General features: G+C 38.7%; 1 long non-coding RNA gene across 1 annotated transcript in view; it reads left to right on the plus strand.

Annotated features, from left to right (window-relative positions):
- The window catches only part of LOC309802337, a 104,132-nt gene that overhangs the window by 33,376 nt on the left and 46,842 nt on the right, over positions 1 to 23,914 (plus strand). The window contains exon 2 of the long non-coding RNA XR_014293765.1: positions 6,046 to 6,151. This is a non-coding gene — a long non-coding RNA (uncharacterized lncRNA). The remainder of the gene's footprint in view (positions 1 to 6,045; positions 6,152 to 23,914) is intronic.

A 23,914-nucleotide genomic window follows, 5' to 3' on the forward strand; every position in this document is an offset into this window, starting at 1 on the left:
GAATCACTTTGCAAAGCACATGGAGACCAGCCAAAGCAATCTGCAAATTGTGTAACTCTGTCCCAGCTCTTGGCACTATGTATTCAGCAAGAACTTCAAGAGAAACCTCATTCCTGCTCACCCTCTCAAATGCACACGCCCAGATTTTTTGGGTGGACTTGCAGGCTTTGATTTTGCAACCTCCAGTTTGGGGAACAAGTAGAAAATAGTAACACTCCGTCTGTTTTGTGCTTTTTCACAGTGTTTTGTCCTCTACTGAGATACATTGGAATAGTATTTTAACTAGGAAAATATAAAGGGTACCTCCTTTCCTTGTGTACACACACACACACACACACACACACACACAGGCTTATAAAAACCATGTGACCATGAATTGGTGGCCCATGTAACCCTATTTTTAGCATAGGATGAAAAACCTTGAAGGACAGGAGAGAGAACTAATTTTCCTGAATCACTCGGCCGAGCTGTTGGCAAAGCTTGGAACTAGACTCCAGTTTCAGAGATTCTGTTTTATTCTTGTTTACTGAGTTGTACTAACTGCAGAGACTCACCATACTGTCTATTTCTGAAGCTGTTTTAAAAGCCACCAAAGTAAGCAGGGATGTTATCTTTGCTAAGAGATGATGTGATGTTCTCTCTAACTATACTTATCGCTGAATTCAAGTACAGGCTCTTTATAAAGTCTCTGTGCCATTATTAAACTTTTAACTTCAAAAGCATATGAGGTAGATATGATAGTAAACTGTAAATGGAATTTAAAGGCAAATTCAATTTTCTTCTTAGAGCTGTCATGAACTTCAATTCTACTGGCCATATTTCATTTATCACAGGATCTGAAATGAGTACATATTGCGTGCAATTGCATAATATAGTTGTCCTAAACTTTAATACATTTACTTTTGAGTACCATTTACAGATTGTTTCTCTAACACGCACTACCTGAGTTATTAAAGTTTAAAAGTGCACAAGGCCCTTATGAAGACCCTGCTTATAGTTCAAGTACAGAGCACAGGAATTCTGGCTAAATTACCTCTTTTTGCTGTCAGTCTGTTCTCCTTCATTTCAGACAGGCTACAATATCCAGAGAACTGAATGTTCCTTTTCAATGAAAAGGAGATATTCTTAAACTCTAGTATTTAGTGAATAACTGGTGGTGAAAGACTTCATTTTTAAAGTGCCTTCTTAGAATACATAGATACATAGATAATGTCATAGGTAATGTCAAGATCCAACGTAGGAAGACTAGGTATTGACAAAGGAAGATGAGTAAGAGCAATAAACCAGATAATTAGAAGGCTGACCACCCCATAGTTCAGGGGTTCCCAACTCTCAGGCCTCTGAGCCTGTTAGGAATCCAGCCACGCAGCAGGAGGTGAGTGGCAGGCAAGCGAGTGAAGCTTCATCTGTACTTACAGCTGCTCCCCATCGCTCCCATTACTGCCTGAACATTCCCCTATCCCCCCACCCCCAGTCCATGAAAAAACTGTCTTCCACAAAACCGGTCCCTGGTGCCAAAAAAGTTAGGGACCGCTGCCATAGATGAATGCCATTCAGCAGCTACCAACTTAGATGTTTACCATTTCTTCAGGGTCCATGCAAGTGTTCATGTTTCCTGAACACTCCTAGTTCACAAGGATGCAACCCTCCCTTCTCTGCATTCCTAAAGCATCTTTAAAGTGAGCTTGAAGTCAGTGAGACCTCAGAGTTCACTGGCCAGTTCATTGAAGATTTGGACCTAGAACCCATGGCTGTTCTCTTTCCTCCAGATCCTGCCCTAGTCCTGGGGTAGGGGGTGGTCAAATTTGTAGCTTGGAGGAAAAAACAGATCTGGGAGGTGAAAAAGGAAGATTCAAAGATGTCTAAGGCTTTGAACCTGGGTTTCTTAGAAAATATGGGGAGCTCGCTTTGAAGAAAAGGTAATGGGTTTCATTTTTAAACATGTTGAGTTTGAAATGATAGAACATCACATCAATTTGGCCTGGTTGGTTCAGGATTCTTAGAATGATAAAGGCCAGAAGCTTTGTGTAAAGGCCAGGAATCTCGGTAGAATGATGGATAAAAGTTTTAACCTTGGTAATGAAGAGAGCATAAAGCTTAATTCAGTGGCCTAGGCAGGTTTGGATGACATTCCCAAGCCCTGTTAGAGTGATGGACAGGGCAGCTCCAATGACTGTTTCCTCAGTAGCAACTATGGCCTTTTCATTTGGAGCAAGTCTTTCATGGTCAGCCATGTTCTATTGGTCAGGTCAGAGGTCCACAAGCTACAGCCTGTGGGCCAGTCTTGGCCCACTGCCTCTTTATGTGTGTGGCCTGTTAACTAAGAATGGTCCTTCTATCTTTAAATAGTTGAAAAAAATCAAAAGAGTAATATTTCATGACAAGTGAAAATTATATGAAATTCAAATTTCAGTGTTCAGTGGAAGAGTCACACCATTCATTTACATATTGTCTATGGTTGCTTTCATGCTATAGCAGCAGAGTTACATGGTTGCAACAGAGACCATAGAGAAAACAAAGCCTAAAATATTTACTATGTGACTCAGGAAATTTTTGCTAACCCCCGTCTTAAGTCTTTAAGAGTTCAGGCCTCTGAAGATGGCTTCTGATCCTTATCACTCCCATCCATCCATCCATCCATCCATCCATCCACCCACCCACCCACCCACCCATCCATCCACCCACCCATCCATCCATCCATCCATCCATCCATCCATCCATATATCCAGCCAGTGAGCCAGACTGCCAGCCATCTAATATTTGTCAAGTCTGTCAAGTCTATATGAAGTTCTGAAGAATCCCAAGACCTAATACTTGCCCTCAATACCAGTGTTATATAGCAATGCCACCACCTGTTGAAGGACTTGGCTTTCACTTGGAACATTAAAGTACTTCGCAGGGTAGTTGAGGTCTGAGTTTTCAGTATCCTTAGGTTTTTCCTTATTAGGGTCCTCTTCTCAGGGCCTAGCCCTTCCTGTGGTTGAAAGAGGAATTGGTCTTTGAAATAGGAGTGGGACTGACACTGCAGCTGTCAACTCAGGGAAGAGGAGGATTGCTGAGGTTGGGAGCTAGGCTGAGCCTGGGGAGCTGCAGCTTTTGCCTGGCTGACCAGGACTTATTTCTCTAGCTTTACGATGACTGTCATGGGCTTTATACACTTGCACTTTTGTGAGTAGCTTTCTCCATTAAAAAAAGTAAAAATTAAAAAGGTTATGACTCCATGGGTATAAATATGAATACAAACCAATTTGGGTTTATTTATTTTTTTCTAATTTTAAAAGAAATTAGTATTTTTGTGGGTCCCTAAAGTACTATGGGCCCAAGGTCCTACTGTGCTGCCTACTGTGCTGACTGGGTAAATCAGCCTTGGCTAGGAGCTATACAATCTTCTGGTGGAAAGAGACCCCTGCCAACCAGGCGAGAGCTCAGAAGCACGGATCCAGTGTCTTGGGGCTCAGCCTAAACCCCTCCCATGAAGCTTTGATTTATAAAGAGCATTAGACTGAGCCTCCAAAGAATCCAGCTCCAGCTCCTCCAGTGGCCGCCAACACTGGTGAACTACAGTAATGTCTCTTGCTTTCAGGTATCATGTCTAGCTTGGTTCCTCAATAGACTTTTTTTAATTAGAATTTTGTAATTTTATTGGTTTTTAAAAAAATCTGTTTAATTGTTTGGTAGGAATCATGATAGAGTTCATATAGGAAGTTCTCATTGATAAAGATGATTCTAGGCATATGTTATAAAGTATAATGCATGCTCATAGAATTTGGGATATATTACTACTAGAGCAGCACTGCATTATACCACATCATACTCTCTATCAGTTTCACATATGAACAACAACTTGGTTCTCACTGAGTATAACCTACTTGCACCATAGCCTTGTCCCCTCTCACTGTATAATTTTGGCATTTACTTTGAAGAGCAGAAATCTGAGGTTGCTCATATTTTTTCATCTCTGTAGAATATCCTCTCTTTTTTTAAATTTGAAGATGCACAGGGTGGGAAGAGTGTTTTGGATATCATTCTTCATTCAAAGTAGTGGCCTTATTTTGGCCATGATACACTTACATGGCATCTTCCACCACCCTGTAGCCTGATTTGCTGACACTTCAAACCTGTGAAACCTGCAGAAATCTACACTCTGCAGCAAGTTCTGATACACCCACTTCCCCAGCTCTGCCGTAGCCTAACTGCTTATAGGTAGGGAGTGCCCTTACCAGGACCCTGTGTACCACTGCTCATCCTTTTCAAAACCCTCACTTTGTTTCTTTCTTATTGGTTTCTTGCAAATTCACTTTCTAAATGTAAATAGTTGAGGAAATACGGGCTCAATGCGGGACAATATTTTGGCTTCTTCCAAACACATTCTAGTTTCAGGGAAATGAATACTCTCTTATGCTGTTAGCAGGAGTACAAATTATTCCAATGGTTTTGGAAGACCATTTCAAAATGCACGTTAAAAGCTTAAAAATGTAAATGGTCTTTTTTGACCCCAGTAATTCTACTTTCAGGAATGTACCTTAAGAAAATAATCTTGGACAAATAATTTTGTTTTGAGTTGATGATTGTTTCATAACAAAATTTGGAAATAGTCCACATGACTAATAGTAGGATGCTGATTAAATAAATGCTAATATCCCTAGATAGTAAAATATCGTATAGCCATTAAAATAATGTAATAGGTAAATATTTAAATAAATAGGAATAATTAATTATATATAGAAAAGTAGAGAAAGATATCAAACCTTATGTAAGTTTTGATAATAATATACATCATTATCCCAAATTTGTTTAAAAATTTAAAAGGATATATGTGTATTTATGCATAGAAAGGAACATATATTTATGTTTTTGTCCCAAGGAATACATATATAAGCAAATGTATATTTATAACATACATATATAATCAAATGTTAAAAGCTATTTTTTAATATCTGAAATTTCAAATGATAAAATAAATTTTGGTATCAGCATACAATGAAACTCTATACAGCCAAATATATATCCATGCAGATAGATGTTTATTAGCATGGAAATACATTTAACATATTTTAAAAGAAAAAATACAATTGCATGGATTATATTCTAATGATTCAATTTTGTAAAATAACCTGTATACATATTTGTGTATGGTTTACAAACCTGTAAGTTCATAGAGGCAAGCTAGAAATATATACTTCTAATTTTGAACAATTAAAAAATAAATATACTAAAATATTAAAATAATTATATATTTTAAAAATTATAAATATTATTGTAAAAATAATATTATTTACAAAAATTAAAATATTACTTATGTCTAAGTGGTGAGATTTTAGATGATTTCATCTTTCCTTTGTGTATTTCTTGACTTTATCTATTTTCTACAATACACACTAATTACTTTTGTCATCAGAGAATAAAAATGATTTATTTTAAAATGCAGCATCTAGACAGTAGTGGAAAGCTGCCCAGTTATGTCTTTGTCCCAAGCCAGAGAGGAGAGAGCCATGATGAGACCATGTACTTGCTCACCATTTTCTGTTTGGTATTTGAGTTAGGAATGCTTTCAGCTGCAAGTAACAGAAAATCTAACAGCTGAATAGACTATAACAACATGTATTTACCCATCATGTTCAGAGGTAGGCAGTTTCAGGATTGTCCTGGCAGTTCAACTGTTAACAACTTTCTAACTTTCTGCTCTGCCATCCTTTGAATGTTGGCATTTTATCCACATGCATGTCTTAAGATGGCAGCTCTCTCACCTACCCATTCAAGGCATGAGGCAGGAGGAGGGGGCTGCATTGGTGTCTCTGGAAAACAAGTCTTTCTGGGGCAAGGGAGAAGGAACTTGGAAATATAGCTGTCATACAAGCCAGTCAGAAATGTTGGCCATAGGTAGGAAGGGGCTGTTCTCTTTGTTGAGACATATCATTTGCTGATTTTTTTTATTATTATTACAACTTTCTCAGTCTTCTAGTTAGTAAAAAATGTCTCCAAGATGCTGGCAATGAGTTGTTTGTTTTTCAGTCAAGTGTGAGTTTTTCTTTCTCTGTCTTTCAGGGGATTGGGAGTGAATACATCAGAGTGTACTATGCAGAAGACAATTGATATGGAGTTTCTTGAGTTTTCAAACACTCACATCCTTTATTTCATATAAGCATGGGAGGTAAGTACGTATGGTTAAAAAATAAGTATGAAACTATTCTGAAAATTTTACATATGATGATATGTAAAGAGAGCTAGAGACTAGGTTATAAAAAAGACAGATGGTCCTAAGTGAGAACATATTTATGATGCTCAAGGATAACTAATGTTGAGTTAGACACAGCACAGCAGCACCTTAGTCCAGGTAAGACAAATTCATTTTTATTCAGTTTGATTCTACTATGTAGTCTAATGGTAAAAGAGCATTTCAGAAATAAAAGACACATCATCCAGAACACATTTTGGAAACTGAAGAGTTTCTTTCATCTTATTGTGACTATAACCACCTGAACCCTCACCTTTCTTTTGAGTGAATATTGCTTTGAGTTAAGTAATTGTATCTTGTTCTCCAATATGTAAAATGGAAATTATTTTATATAGAACCTGCCTTGCTAAATGTTACTTGAATTAATTTAACGTGCATAAAAGACTTTGTAAGGTGAAAAGTGCTGGGCATCAATATTAGTTCTTCTGATGCAATATTTAGTGCACGATGGTTAAATCTCAAAGACAAAAATAAAAATCAAACAAGAACCCCCCAAAACCAATGAAATTAAAAAACCCTGATAAAAGGTTGAAATTCTCTGTAATAGGTAGCACTTAGCTGATGATGTTGCTAGCTGAGTGGCTGTGAGTCTATTATAGTATTCTCCTAAATGAAATGAATCCAGAAAATAAAAGTTAAATGAGTTTCACTTAGAAGTGAACTGAATTTAGTGGTAGAGTTTAATTGATCTGCAGGCTTTGAATATTCAAGCAGCAAGATTTTGTGCTGTGTCAGTAACATTTTTGTCACACTAATTCATTCTAGCTTAATACTCCTTGTTACTGTTTTCCCATTATTTCCTACAAATAACCATCATTGAATGAATGAATTGTACTCCATCATAGGTATTGCTTGAATTTTCAACTAAAATGCATCCTGAGCATTTATGAACATCCTCTCTGCACAATATAAATTCCTTGTATTCTGCATTGAAAATTCCCCAGTGGTTTCATATATGTGTATGTTTCCTCCCTAACTACAAGAACAGAAGTTATCACTTTTATTCTCTTGAAAATCCTAGTGAAAGTGTTATTAATATAACAAACTTAATACAACCCTTCATGTTTATGTTTATATAATACTACTTATCATTTTCAAGGCATTTTTCATATCTCTTGGTTCATTTCATCTTCATTGGGGTGTGTGTGTGTATTTTTTTGTATTAAAAATATCTGCATTACACATATTTATATCACTTTTCCTTGCCAAATGAAAAAGAAATCCTAGAATCAATTCATGATTTATGAAGTCTTTAGAAAAACATAAAATTAATCTTTTTGTAATAGCATTCTTATTTTTCTCCATGCTCAAAGCTTCAAGATAGGAATATTAGGAGAATTCAGGCCAGAGAGGTTAAAGGATATGCCCAAAGCTATTTGGTCAACGGCATGAGATGAGAACTTTGGGAAAATCATTCTGCATTGGTAGAAATGGTCTGAGGTGGACATTTTTCTTCAGTAGCAAAGAAGCCAGGAGGAGCTGGAAAATCACTTTTTTAAGTACAAGAAATCATTCTACCAGCAACTATTGAGCACCTCCCCAGTCAATCACTCTCTGTAAAAATAACCCAGGCCTACTCCCTACCCTTTAGCTGCCCCCCAAATCCATGGAGACTGTCCTTTGGGAAATCAGATCAAACTACATTTCACTGTGCCTAGCTCAGCCTGGAGGAAGGCAGGGGCTGGTGGAAAGCTGATGGTGGGAAGAAGTAAGGAACACTTTCTATTAGAGTGAACCCTTATCAGTGAATGGAAATTAAAAGATACCAATAACTTTACATGAAATGGATTAGCACTCATTTCACTGTCTCACAATAATTTATTTGTGTGTTTATCACTGCCACTAAACTTTGAGCTCCTCATTGTCAGAGACCAGTTTGTGACGGAGGCTGCTAGTTGAACACTAACATTCATTCTCCCCTTCTTTCTTAGCATCAAAATCCTGACTGCTAAAGAACAAGATTCAACTGAGTAAATTCTAAAGGTCTTAATGGCTTTATTCAGTGTTTCATGAATTGGGCAGTGTGCACTCTAGCACATGGAAAGGAGCTTGGAGGAGCTGTACAAAATGAAAGGCTTTTATAGGCAGAAGGGAGCAGGAACAGGGAAGTCATAGGAGGCAGAGCGGATTGGTTATTGCAAGGTTGGCGCCTTCCATGGAGCAAAGGGAAGTCTTGGAGCTGAGCCTGGTGACTTGTGCTGAGAGGTGAGCACTGATTAGTTGACCTGAGCCCTCCTTTTCTGGGAGAGCTGAGCAAAGAAACTTAGTTAAGTTTTGGTTTGCTGACGTGGGGCTTAGCACGAGTGACTTCATCTTGGGCCTAATCCGGTTACTTTAACGTGAATTTTTGGCTGAACGAGTGACACCAGAATAAAGTCTACATCTCCCAGCCTCCGTGCAGTTAGCTATGTGACTAGATTATGGCAAAAAGATGTGAGGAGGATTGTTAAGTGGGAGTTCTGGGAAGACTCCTTAAGGGGAAGGAGTCTTTGCTTCCATTTTTCATCCTGCTGCCCGGGTTACAGATATAGTAGCTAATGTTTCAGCAACTATCTTGGACCATGAGATGACCCTGAGGGTGAAAATCAAAATAGGAGAGAAAGAAAGATTCTGGGTCCCTGATGATTTTTTGGAGTTCCCTTTGTCTGGGCTGCCTAAATCCCACCTTATTTTATACAAGAGAATACATTGGAGTGCTGAGCCACCTAGTCAAGTTTCCATTAACAGCAGCTGAAATAAATCCTAACCGATACTCGTCATATTTCTGTATTCACAACAGAGAGTCTGGTGCCTAAATTGATAGGTGCTCAAGACATATGCACTTTAAATTGTATTTAATTACTTACACTTGCCTTATTCCAAAAACAAAGATGTGGTGCTAAATAAATGGCTGTAAAAGTTGGAAATTATACCAGTTTACCAAGGAAGAGCATAACAGCCAAATCAGAAAGACAAATACAAGAAGGTAGAGTCAGTCCTCAAATAATAAAATCGTAGAAGTTATCCAGGGAAATGTGAAGGCAAATGTCACTCCTTTGCCGGGAAGAAAAGCTGGCAACATAATTTGAAAATTATTTAAAAACACGGATAATAGAATAAAAATTAGGAGTAAATAACTGGCTCTAAAGATGAGTTGATAATATATTAAAAGACCAAAATCAAATTCAAAGTGATAGTGGAGATTTGATCCATATCAGAGTAGAGAAGGTTTGAATTGCATACCTGGTGAGGAGCATTTGAGACAATAAAATGGACAAGCAAAATTATGACAAAAATAAGCTTGGTCAGAGAACCATGTGCTCAAGTGCTGGTAACTGATTTATTTAACGATCGCTAATTTATCAGTTCTTCTGTGCCAGGCACTATTCTAGTCACTTTACAATTATTAGTTCATTAAATCTACAAAACAATCTTATGAGATAGTTATTGACTTATACCCACATTTCAAATGGGGAAACTGAAACCCAAAGAATTCATGTGTCTTGCCCAAGATCACTCGGTAGATGGAGGAGCAAGATTTTACCCAGAGACCAACATTTTAAAGATGAAAAGTGGTCGGCATTATTACTAGTTCTTCTCAAGCATACTTTACTATACAGCGTACTGATGGGCAGACCAGCTCCTTGATGCCTTTAAAGCTAGTTCACATTTTGAAATTGTGCAGAAAGGGAGTCTGGAAAGGACTCAGAGAAGGGTTAAAAGGAAAAGTCATAGGATGAAAAACTGGAGCCCTGAGGAAAAGCCAGAAGCGTTAAGTGCATTTAGAGAAGAGAAGATACCAATGAATTTCCCAGCCTCCACTGAGGGAGTATGGTCAGGTGAAAGAAAAAAAGAACTAATAGGTTGTGATAGCTTTAAAGGGTGGTGTTGGAATCTCTGATCCTGATAGTTCTTAAAATGGGGAGAGCCAATGTAAAATATAAAGATTAATTATGAAGATTTTATATGACATCTGTATCACTTCTTCTATATATATTCTTCCAAACTAATCCTGACAATTCACATAAGTATACATAATTCTGAATGCCTTCCCTACCTTTCATTTTCCCTTGTCTGCCTGGAAATTCTTCCTCATCCTCCAAGATTCTGCTCCAGTGTCACTCCCCGCTGAAGCTCCCAAACCCACACTCTGCCCTTCCTGAGCTCAGTTGACAGGAGAGGGTTTCAAAATTCTTAGCTCTTGTTGACCCTTCTATTCGAGCTCTTTTTCCAATGAGTTTGCAATTATTTGTTCACAAGCACACATCCCTCAGACAGGCAATGAGCTTTGTAGGTCAAGAACCATCTCTTATTTGTCTTTGGAACCTTCACACCCTGCACAGTAGTGGGTACATGCTTGGCACTGATAAAAACTTGAATGAAAAAATAAATGACCGATTGACAAACTGTATTATTCACTGGTATTCGTGTGAGGATTTCTGTCATCTAGAGAGAGCAATATGGTTTCGCAAGTGCTTCTCAAAATTTGCCAGTGATGTGAAGACGCAGATTCTGCTGCCCAGGAACAATATCCGAAATAGAAGGCAAAGCAAGGGGCCAAGAAAATAGTAGGTGGGGTGTTACTAAGGTTTTTTTCTTTAGAGAAGTCACCTGCTGACCTTGCCATCTACGGCCAGGAGACATCATTGTTGATTCTTTGACCTTTGTCCTTCAAAAGGTAAACATCCCTAGCACAGAACTCAAAACAATAGGAAGACAAAAAGAAGGGGGAAATTTGACCCTGCCCCTCACAATTTCCTTGAGGATTTTTAGTCGTTCTATTGTACCACCTTAGTACTTTGGCTAGGACCTCTGTATACCCCAGGGTCAGGTCAGCTGTGCTCATAGCTTATGGATTAAACACTTCGAACCATCCTAGAGCCTGAGCTTTAGCTGTTCTCAAGGACATATAACCACACCTGCATATTCTTTTCTTTTGCTTCTTTTGCTTTTGCTTTACAGGGGATGGGGCTCCTTTTTAAACCTAAGGTTCAAAAGACAGTAGCTAGAATTTATGCTGAAGTGGAGTAACAGGCTTTGAAGCTGAGCAGTGTCCTAATACAGGTGAAAAGCATGTATTGATTACTTAAAGAAAGTTAAAATAAAAGCAATTTTTCTCCCCATTTCGGCACATTGCAGCTTTTGGCCTATCCACTCAGAGCTAAAAAAGCATTCTTTCCTGATAATCAAGCTTCAGCTGTCTGAATTTCAGGCCGAGCTTCTCCTCCTGAGCTCTGCTGAAGAGCTGCTTTAATTAACCATTATACCACAGATGTTATTGATTTTTTTCAAATCTGGTTGAAACATCATTGTGCTGGATCATGGCCAAGACTAAGGCCTGAATCTGTGCATGTGGGTGTGCTACTTTTATTCCTTCTGCATACCTTATTAGTCTCCGTGTCTGTTAAGTGCAATCCTTCGCATTAACTCAGAAAATATAGAATTGATTTTTAGCCTAGCAGCCATGATCTAAGGGCTCCTAATTTGAAATCTGAAAACCTCAGTTGCTGAGGAAGTCTTTCTGCTGTTACTCTATCCTTCCTTGAAGTAAGTTTTTTATTCTTTAATTTGAATGAGAAATCTCCCCCTGCCTTTTACTCCTCTCTCTCTCTCTCTTTCACATACACAATTGGAGGTTTCAGAGGAACATGATCCATTCTTTGCATTTTGAATACGTTCATCATGAAAGGTCCCCAAAGGCTTATTCTTATCTGCCTAGAATGTGTGACCTGCAGTGTGGACCGTAGGAAAATTTGAAATTGAATGGTCTCCACATTTTCCATATTTTGAGGGAAATGGGGAAGAACTTGAGCCACATTCACTTTGTGCAAATTGCAGGATATTAGAAACAATGGGGCATCTGCATTCCTTTTACAATCCGCCTTCCAGTAATGATAAAACTCAAGGACCAAACAATCACAGTGGGTTCCCAAATTCTGGTAAGTTTTCTGTGAGTTTAGTGATACGTTCTTTAAACATAATTTGAAGCTTTTAAAATACTGTAATGGCATCTCTTGACCTTTAAAAAAAAATCACATGGAGCAAGAGGTGGTGAAAAATGTTTATTTACTCTGCATTAGTGGCTAAACTCCTGTTCCTTTCTAGAACCGGGAGTTCTTTTATACTTGGGAACTCACGCATGTCACCCCCATTCTTCCAACAAGAACCAGGCAGGCCCACTTGAGCTGGAGAAACAATGGCCCGCAGTCGGTCCTATGCCTCAGTGAGAAACAACAATGCAGGCCTCTTGACAAATTCTGGCGTCAGGAGTGGAATCTTGCAGTTCAACATGTCTGCTGAACAGAAGTTGGAAAAAGAAAAGATCATCTTGTAAACAATTAATTAATGTTTGTCATGAATTATCATTTTTACTTCCTTCTCAAGAGGCTCAAAGGGAATCAAAAGGCATTTTTGCAGGTGGTGGCATTCGAAGTAAGGGCAATCAAAGGTTTGAGAGCCGAGGCACAGCACTCTGCGTCTCTAAGGGTGAATGGTGCTAGGATTAGAGCACAGCAGGGGGTTGAGGGCTTCAGGTGTGAAGCTTAATGTTTGTGATCAGCAAAAAAAGTCTCGAATTTATCTGAACTGCTCTTCTGCTAACAGTACTTCTAGCACATAAATGTTCTGAAACTGACAAGTGTTCTCACGGCTCTTCTAATGCAAACATGATCTGCATTTGAAAGATGCATCTCTTTTGCCTAATTTAGAATGTGCATCACAAAGAGCGTTAGATGATGACCCCACAAAGAGATCACACACACACACACACACACACACACACACACACACACATTCCAGACGTGCACGCTGCATGCATATACACACATGCAAACCGCGTCTTTCTTGCCTGGATCTTCTATGGAGCTCCCAGCAAGGATCCTGCAGGACTGTTTTTCTCTAGATTACTAAACCAGAGGTCAAAAACTAGGAGACTCAATAGCCATCTGACCAGTGAGTCCTTCTGAATTCACTACATGAGTAATTCCTTTTCATTTGGTTTGGATAACAGCCTAGAATGTATCATGCTGCATTTTAATTTGCATTCCTTCTCCTGCCTCCCCCTACCCCTCTAGACACAGGAAGGTATCAACACATAAAAATTTAAAACATACACATATATACAACCAATGATATTAAAATTTACTGAAGAATTGTTAAGTGTTTGCAACCCCTAGAACCAAAGACTAAGGCAGGCATTGTTGATGGCGAGAAGGTGGCTAAAGTCCATACTAATGCATCTGATGGCTTAATGAATCCTCTCCATAATCTACTGCTGAACTCTAAATACTCATTTTCTCACTATGTCATCGATACGTGTCACCTGCTAGAAGAGCTCTAAAAAGAAAGGCTAACTGAAAGTTTGGTAAGACAGGACTGGGTGAAAATCAGTCATAGGCAAAATCTGGAAGGACTAAGATGAACCTAAGATTCTTGAGTTAATTTTAAATCTAACCTTCCAAAATTCTCCATTATCCCATGGAAACCACCCATTTTCTTTTATGCATTTAGAGTTTGTATTCCCTTTAGTATTCATTTACCATAATCTAATAAACGCAGGTTCTTGGGACATCAAGCCTCCTCTTTCCCGCTGGAGGCTGAGGGGCTGAGACGATAAAGGGAAATGAGGCTCACATTTGCCTTCTTTTGCCTTGGCTCCCCTGGCGCTAAGAAAGCTGAGTACTGCTCTGAGCTTTGTGGTCACCATCCCTGACAGTGTCTGATGGGGTTTTCCCTTGAATACAAGTTTGGAACACAAACCTGTGGGCTTAAACTTACGACCCCCAGAAACTAGAGAAGAGCTCGGGTAGAAAGGGCCAAATTGGAATATCATTGGATAAGGGCCATAAAAGGAGTTTCAGAAGGTTTAGAAGACAAAGGGACCCAGAAGGAAAGAAAACTAGCACAACCTCTGAGACAGAGTGGAGGTGAAGGAGCCCCTTTCCTGAAATTTCTGGGAACTCTGGTTTATGTTAACTTTGAAGAGTGGGTAAAATGGCTTACCAGGAAAAGTAAATTAATTTTTCATAATTATCAGAGTTCTTCAAACTCAGAAGTCTCCCAAAGTATTTAGTTTGGTTCCCCACTTTTTGTAAAGGTGTTAAAATCCCATTCAGAACCTAATGCCAACTGCTTTAGAATCACTGATGAAAACAGTGAAAAGAAAGTAGCAATGGTTGTGATTAAACTGAAAAGGAAGAGTTCCTGACACCCAGGACCCAGTACAGAAAGGAATATTTTAGACCAGTGTCAGGTACATTAGGGTTGCTTCTAGGTCCTAGGACCCTGGACCTTCGTCAGTCTGTGGCTCTGTCTGGTGGCTCTGCTTGGTGGCCTGCCCCATGTCCACACTGCCTTCTGAACCTACCTAATGTCCCCGCAGCACCTTGTTGAACCTTATTCTCCACGTGGTGCTGTCTCCAGGACAGATCATTGGTTTGGGGGAAAGGAAGCCCACCTTTGTTCCATGCCTGCCCCATACCAGGCTGAAAGCCATGTGCTGCCGTTTCTTCCCACTGCTTTGGGTGACTGAGATGGCACACACTAGTGGGTGTGGAGGTGCAGTTGTGCTGAAAAGTCTCCAAGAGAGTAAAACATGGAAAGTCTGGGTGGCTTTTATTGGTATTGGTTCAACTGACCTAGCTCTAGCTGGAAAATGTTTTACCGGAGGAGTAGTATTTGCAAAGCTAAGAGCATTTAGCTTCAAAATAAACAACATTGACTAATCCAGCCGTTTAAAAAATGTACAAAAATGTATCAGCCTGTTGTCTCTCCCTACCAGGAATGACATAGATTGAAAAATAGATGGCAATGATTTTTTCATATTCTTTTTTTTCCAGTGTAAACAAATACATTCCCCCAAGTATTTAGCTGCAAGTTGCATTGACCCAAAGTGACCAAGAATAGTTTGAGTGTTACTAGGAATATACCTCCTTCCTCCATAGCAGAAAACAGTGTTTTTGAAATAAAGTCCTCTCTATAAATTACTAATAAACGCCCCTCTCCCCCAAAAACCACCCAAGAATGAGTTGATAATGAAAAAATTAAAAATTGTCACCACCTCAACGGTTCTCCTGGTTGGATCTGTCTTTCCCAAATGGATTGATTGACCTTTCTAGGACTTCTGTCTGCGTGAGAGGTCCCACCCACCCTGTTACTATTTTAAGGAGATCTGTAAGTTTCCTTCTTTGGCTCCCCCCCCCCATTATGCCAGCACTGTGTGCTAGTGCTTGAAATTAATCAAGGGCCCCTTCTGGGAAAAGGGATTCCTCTTCGAGAGAAATGGACCTGGAAACTTCTCTGCCTTCCCACGTCCCTTCCAGGACCTGCTCCCCAAATCTCCCCAGACAAAGCCCCAGGACTCTCGGGGAAGCTGCTAGAAGCCGCAGACCTGTCTTTGCCAGACAGCTGCTGTTTGAACCCAGCTCTGACCGTAAAATCAAAAGTGGGTCCGAGGGAAGCTGTAAACACTGTGCAATGAGCCTTTTGAAGGCAGCTGATGCCTCATTTGGGGTGACATGTTGTGGCTGATGCGCGTGGATGATGTGGGGTTTTCGATAAGTGCCTCATCAGTATCCTCATCATGCCCGTGTTGCTCCGCCGCGGCGTGCGCCCTGACTTGATTGTAATTGCCCGAATCTGCTCCCGCTGCTCAGGCGCTCACAGTAATATGCAATAAAACAGCAAGAAGTGAATGTTAACCATCTGAGTTCTGACACGGCGGCTCTGCAGTTCAAGATCTCCATTAAGGACCAAGAAAAAAAAAAAAAAAGCCTGTAAGAAAAAAAGGAATGATTCCCAGTGTCTGCTTCCCTTTTCAAAGGGAAAGCCCAGAAATGAAGGCGCTGTTTAGCCTTCCTAAGGTCCTCCCAGGTAGAGAAGAACAGGTAGTTTGCTGGTATTTATTTATTTATAATTTAATTTTTCATCCCAGGTGTCCCTGCTTTTGCTCATTAGCTCTAACAGCAATGCTGCTGTTGCCTCTTCCCAGGTGTGGATGGTGGTCCAGTTTCGGCAGGGTAGGCGAGCCTCCCGTCTGTCCGTACCCTGGCTATGCAGCAGCTTGTTTCAGATACTGAATTTCTAAGATCCAATTGTGAGCAACTCAAAGAGGCAGACACCTGAAGCAGGGCTTAAGCAAGTCACAGATGGCTGCCTGGCTTGGTTGTCAACTTCAGTAACATGCAGAGTGACAGAAGTTGTCTCTTCTGTTCTTTTTACCATCGCTGCACGCATATGGAAGCCTCATTCAGTACTTTGAAATTAAACCTGATAGTATCCGGGACACCTGGAAACCTCCTTCCGGGGGCGAGATGGTTCCCAGAACTGGGTACCATCTTCAGTTGTAAGGAAACCTCTGTCTGGGTAAGGAGACCTCAGTCAAGTGTGCGTGGAGTGAGCACTTTTCCTTTCTCAGGTGAAATATTCTGAACGGCGGGGGACGGGAGGGATTGTGGTTTATTTTTAAAGAATTTTCTTAAGTTTGGACTTTGTACGAACGTATCATTTTCAGCCTGAATTTCAGTATAGGTCTAGTGATAAGTATGCACCCTTGAAAATCTAATTTCACATTACAAACCTACTTTTCTTAGCGTTACTCCCTTTTCTTCTACCCTGGAAGGAACCATAATTGCTTATCATTTGGAGGTAAAAGCTACTATCCAACCTATTGTCTTCCTGGTAGTATTTCTTAAAGCATCTCAAAGAAATACCATAATCTTTGCAGTTTCCTGTTAATTGTGTCCTTTGGGAGCCAGTGGCAATGGTAACTTCAGAATGAGGTTTTAATTACATATGGAAACCTTTACCATTGTTTTTCATTTTAAAGAAAGTAGGCTTTGCTCAAAAGCATTCATTCCTTTTTCTCCCTCCTCATTTCCAGTAGCAGTGTCTTTTCAGAACTTTACAAATGCTGTTTGTTTGGACTGTGGGTTTTCTCCTGGCTTTACAAAAAAAAAAAGAAAGCCTCACATCTGAAACTAATGAATTCAGCCTGCACTCCCACTTGGAAGCCCCTATACAGATGGAGTTTCATTAACTGTTTGAATATCTGTATCAGTAACTGCTCAAGAGAAACAATTCCTGCCCATATAGATAATTAATAGAGCAGTTCGCGGGAGAAGACCATCCCTTACTGTAACTGCCTGGCCCTTGCTTCGCAAACCTGTCAGGGTTCACTCTTCCTGCCTGTGCCAGTCCTTCCTGAAAGCAGCCAGAAAGCTTTTCTCCCTATGGGGTGACTGACCGCTTCCCCACAACTGCTGCAGCCCACGGGGTCTTGCCTATATTCCTGTAGGTTCAGCTTGGGTCTGCACAGATAAGAATGAAATTATCCTGTGCTGGGGACCCTCAGTAATGCTATAGGAGGAAGTCTTTCTCTCCAGCCCAAAGACATGCCCTAGCCTGGTGCTTGGCAGACCCTCTTTTTGATTATAATGACCTTATCCATCTTTTATTATGAGGCAAGATTTAACCCTGAGTTTGGACTTAAATTCCCTTGAGGGGTCATTACACTTCAGCTTTTAAAATTCTCCCCCTCACCCCTGCAAACTCAGGTAGAAAGTCTTTCCAGTTCTTGCCTGACTTAACCAGGTGTGCAATGTTAGCAAGGCTATGCTCTCTCACAGCTGTTGCTTTTTATCCAAGAAGTGGCTGAATTTCAGAGGTGGGTGATTCCAGGATGGAGTTCTGGCTCTTCCCATTAACTTGGCATTCTATTGCAGTTTATAAAAGATGTTTTCTTAACAGGTGATATACACATGAAGGAGTAATAGGATTTTTAATCTCTTAAAGGCAGACACATTAAATGAATACAATTTTAAAGCGGGATTTTTAAAAAACTAAAAGAATAATGATAATTGTATCAGAGAAGCAAAAATGGATAAACTGAGTAAATGTACAGTTTCCGGTGGAAGTGAGAGTACCGTAAATCAGAATACTCTGTGAAAGAGGAAGTTAAACCAGGAAATGGTATCACATGTTACCTGGACGCTAGCAAACTTCTACGTAGAAACTGATGTTTGTGTCATTTCTTTTCAAAAACCGATTTTAAAGAATTTGCAAATAAGCAAATTATAAGCAATTTTTAAAATATATTGCTGCAAAAGAGGTTTTTAGGGTTGTGTCCTTAACAAATATCAATCCGGTTAGTATGATAGCTCAGAGAACTAGTAAATTGAAGTTACATAGAACTTTCTAGATGTAGAATATGTATGAGCTTTTAAATGCATGTTCCTTCATGTATTGTATGTACACACACACACACATGCTTACTGTGTATGTGTGTGTTGACTTAAATTTAAAGTAAGGGTTTGCAAGAGAGTTTCCTCTCAAAAGTAGTTCTCTGCTATAGCAATTAAGAGAAAATGGTGAAAGGAGGAAAATGAATTCTGAAATGCAAAAGGCTTTTGTTAAATGGCAGGTTTTAGATAGTATGTCTTAGTGAACCTGACTGGACTCAGGCTGGTAAGTTCCGGCTGTGAATTCTGCACAAGTTGAAGGATGCGCAAAAACTGCAGCATCAACAGTTCATTTCAAAAAGGTTCCAGAAAAAAAACCCTGCAGTCACATTTCAGCATTAATAGGTGGGGTTGCCATGGGCACCAGAGAGAAGCTGGGGATAAGGACTGCTGCCTGAAGTTCCTTGTCGGGGATGGACAAAAGCGGGAGGCGAATATGTAGGGCTGGGCATCAGCAGCTGAAGGGGAGCGTCGTCATTCCATGGGGCCTCAACAAATGTCGTGTACTGTTGGTCAGTGGAAGAGAATGGGTCTGTATAATTGTGACACGCCTGTTAAGTGAGAACTAACTGATACCCTGGAATTTATAGACAGAGAAACTGAAGTTTCTTGCCCAGGGAATATGACTAGGGGTAGAGAAACAGTTGGTGACTTGATGCAGTTGCCCAGGTGCTAGTCCTGCTCCCGTGTAGTTTAGGGAAGTGACTGGCCAGGTATCCTTCTGGATAACTGATTAGCTCAGGTTGGAATTAACCCAAAGCTGCAAATACAGACAGAAGTTTGGTAAGCTCGTGTGGCCCTGGAACGAAACCAGCAGAAAGCGTCAGGGAAGGACTTTGTTCCTTCCAGTCAAATATAGAATTTGTATTTATTCAGGGAGAAGTTTACGGTAGTCCAAATAAGCCACCTCTCCTGATGGAGGTCCCAACCTCCTGCAGCAGCCTAGACAGACCCCAAAGGGCCAGAAATAAAATGTATCCTCAGCTGAGAACCACAATCCTGGAGTTGAAGAGTTCAACTTATTATATTCCATTCCATGAACATACAGAAGGAGCTTTATTGATTAACGGTAAATTCATAGTGTAGAGTCTGTTAGTATTAGCATCGTAAGGAGACCCTCTTAAAGAAAATGAAAACAGTAGCTGTTATGGTACAGGAGAGAAAATGAGCAAATACCCAAATATCGATGAATAACACATTCCCATCTTTCCTAAACTTGGGACAAAGAGACTAGGCAGGGATCTGATTTTTATTCCTCTCTTTTAGCCAATAAGGAGAACTTCTAAAAAAAAAAAAAAAAAGAAAAGAAATCCATGGAATAAACTAGAAATGTGGCTCAAGACAGACAAAGGGAATGCAAAATTAAATTCTTGATGTGAAAAGGACTGCACAATGAAGGCTTCTAGATGAGATACCTTTGGAGAAAATTTCAATTTCACTGTTTCTTTTCTTGCTTGCTTGCTTTATTTTTTTTTCACAGATATGCTCTGTGGAATGACTGAAAGCCTTTGTATTATTTCTTATTTTCTTTCTCTTTTTACCATGTGGTATACATTCATTATTTTTTTTTTATCTTCCTTCCGAAGTGGTTCCTATTTTTCTAGTTTTGTTTCTGACACCTAGCTGTGCCCAACAATACCTTCCATTGAATCATTTCTTTCATCTGCTCCCTTTCTCTTATTTCCTCATCTCTCCTGTCCCTTCACTTTCCCTTTACCTCTTATTAACCCTTGACATTCCAGGTATATTGTGACTCTCATAATGATACACTTCTCTTTTTTTTTTTCCCAAGCCTAACCTATTTGTCTACGTAAACTCTAGTTTCTAGCCATGATTCTGTCTAACTAGGTCCATGAACTCAGTGTTAGCAGACAGGGAACTCATATTAATTTATTATATGTTATATAATTTTGCCTACTTTTTGAGGTGCTTATAAGATGCTATTCTCCTTAGGACAATAAAGTATATTTTAGTCTGGGTGTAGAACAGCTCCACAGACAGCTTTATATTGCATTAATTTGCTAAGTCACTGACTTCCAAGGGTCTCTGACACTAGATTTTGACATGTCTTAGACATGACATGATGTCTTTTGTCAGTTTTGCATTATCATTTTTCTTATTGAAGGGTGGTGAGTATTCCATTGAATGACATTCATGTTAGGAAAACAGATCTTCAGGAAGCTAAACTTACGAGAGATCAACTAAAATTTTAAATTGCCATGTTATTTCAGTATCTTGAGCTCCTCCAGACACACAAACGCCCATGACGTTTGGGTGCATTCATAATTTTTCACCATGAAAATCCCAAATTTATGAATGAGAGTTATCTCATTACAGTACCCTCCCTATTCATGAATGTTTGCATTTTGCTATATTCTTCCACATGTTTATTTTTTGATGTTATATTCCCCTATATAATGCTCTGAAACATACGGGAAAAAATAATATTTTCGAAAAACAGGGATTATGTTTGCTTGTGAATGTGGAAGATGTAGGCTTTTCTTTAAATACCATCATCTAACATAAAGTCAGAGAAGGTATAAAATCCAAATGTGCTTATTTATCAGATATAAGTCTTCCTTTAAATCTACTCAGAGAGGGATTTTTTTTAAACTCACACTTTGATTAAATATTCTGAGTTTACACCTCACAAGAGTCTCTGTAAGTTAAGGAACTTATTGGAAAATTGATTAATGTGACAATATATGTTTCATGAATCAACAATGAAATTTTTACAAACTTAATCAACTTGGAATATCTTTTTTCATGGTCTTTTCTACTTTGGAAGTAAGGCTTAAGGAAAGTACTTTTACTTTTCTTCCTTTAGAAGGAAAAGTTCTTTTTTAATACAATGTAGAAATAAATTTTCACTTTTTAAAACATTTTATAGAAGTCAAGCCTTGAGCAAATAGAAACTTTGAAAAACTTAGGGAAAGACTTTTTGGCTGTACCTCAATGATAAAGACGTGTTATTTTTGTGACAATACACTCGTGCATTCCATGGAACTTACTCTAGGTCATTAAGTAGAGCAAATTTAAAATAAATGAAATAAATCATCTCAAGGAAAAGACTATAATCAGAATTAACCTGAAATGTGAAATATTTAGAAAATCTTAGAAACTTTTTAAAGTAGTATTTTAAAGAATTTTTGTAAATACTATGCTTTCCAAATTCAGAAAATCCATTAACTCTAACAGGCTCCTGTACCATTAAAATTCATGGAACACAGAATTGCTCCTCACCACACTATTCTAAAGTAGCCACAAAACTGAAAATAGTCATGCGTCCAAAATGTTTGTTCACGCGACACAGATGTCTGTCAATACAAGCAGTCATGTTCAATGGCAAAATGTGTATTTCAAAAAGGTTATTAGAAAGTTTGACAGGAAATGGTCTTTCTGTCTTAGGAAGAGTTTCTCTTTTCACTTTCGTATTCTCTTTCTGTATTTTCTTAGTTGTCACTTGCATCATAAACTTTCATCTTCATCAGTTGGACTTAGTAATATTTTTATTTCCACTGTGTTCTAGGAGGGATTTTTAGTAGAAGTGAATTGCAAAGCCAGTAAGCTTGGGGCATGGCTTTTCTTTTGTCTTTTATTTATTTATTTATCTATTATTAATTTTTATTGGAGTATAGTTGCTTTACAGTGTTGTGTTAGTTTCTGCTGTACAGCAAAGTGAATCAGCTATACGTATACATGCATGGTTTTTCTTTTATTCATGAATTCAGAGGTATTGTTCTAGTAAAATATGCTTTCAGGATTACTCGGGATATCATATTCTTTTAATAGGCAACAGTAATTTTCTCCAACTACATTATGCCTCTCTGTGTCAGTCTAATAATTATATGCTATCAGTTTTGTGTCATTTCCTTGGGGATTCTCTGTCTGTCATCCACCACTTTTGACTGTTTCACTTCATTCAACATACTCTCTAATTGCCATATCAAAGGTTTCCTTGAACTCATTTTTAAGGATAATGCATTTGACCATAAAATCAAGCATTTACGGTTGAGTATGCATTTATGTCAAACTTATAGCTTTAAATTTCACTTAGGGGAAAAGCCTCATATTTTAATGCAGGTTTTGAATGCAGATTTACTATAAAATAAGTGAATAATAATGCCGGGTTATTTTGGAAAGTGTTCTTTTATGCAATCGCTGCATTTAATACAGTCACAAAAATGGCAGCACAACAGGTGGTCTTTTCAGAGTGTTAAGCCACAACAATCAGAACAAAAAGGACACCAGAATCTAATGTTCTTCAGAATTTAAAAAGCTGTTCACTTTCTTTTGTTAATTTTCAGATTTAGCCATGTTCATTATTGTTGAGTCCCAAATGCAGGACATTCTTTTTTGACATTTTGCCCTAAATAGACACTGACCGAGGCTGACTCTCCAACTAGCTGTTTTGTCACATGCAAGCGGAAACTAGTCGTGAACAATGAGTGGGCATTCTTGGTACTTAAATGGCTAAGGAAAGGACCAGTTTTGACACGCTGCAAATCTGGCAAAGTCTGGGTTAACAAAAGTGTGTTTGACAAAAGATGAAGTTTCTTTTCCTCTATTTTCCCCCAAAGTATTTAATTATGTCCTAACACATTTTCTTCTTCTTCGCCTGGAGGATTATATGCCCTAGTGACAGGCTTATTCACTCTCTGAGGTTATCGGGTAGAATTATGGACCAACCATGCCATTCAAAAGCCTTCTGTAGGAAGAAACTATTCTTTAACTATTAATTATTCACTTAAGGGAGAAGGGTTACAAAAATATATAATTTCATTGTAGCATTATTGTTACACTGTAATAGTAGCATTTTATAAGGTAAAGTTGTTTGAGAAACTTCTCAGAAAATTGATAAATGTGGCAATATATCTTTCTAAGCAAAAGAACGGGCTACATTAAATACAAGAAGGAAAACATTTAAAAGGATTTGAGTTTATAAATGTTCAAGTAAAGAAGATAACTTCTATACTTAAATGCAAGACGTAAAGTACACTTTAGAGCAAGCTATTGAATATCTTACCCTTCACTGTAAAATCTGTAGCCTTTTAAATTGAGGCTTTAAATATTAATATATATAAAACATGGCATTATTTACATTTCCATAAAGCTAAATATCCCTCTACTTAGAGAAAGAGGCTAGTGATAGATGCTTGTGAGAAGAACATATAGATCTTATGATACGAATAAGTTAATGTATATGTAATAAATTGCCATTCATTTGCAATGAATAAATAGGGAGGTTAAAATAACTGAAACTGTTTTGTCTGGATAGTGTCATAGAAAGAAAGAAGCAATAAAATAATCTTACATTTTAGGGTTTTATTTAAAAAATACAACCTAGGGAATATTGTGGGCTGTTCCAGATTCAGCCAAGTCACCCTTACCTTCTGCATCAACCATACTATTCAAAGAACACTGATGTTCAGAAGGGTGAAACTGAAGCATTTGGACTCCTGAC

This window comes from Mesoplodon mirus, assembly GCF_964341445.2.
Source record: "Mesoplodon mirus genome assembly, chromosome: 4".
NCBI classification, from domain to species: Eukaryota; Metazoa; Chordata; class Mammalia; order Artiodactyla; family Ziphiidae; genus Mesoplodon; species Mesoplodon mirus.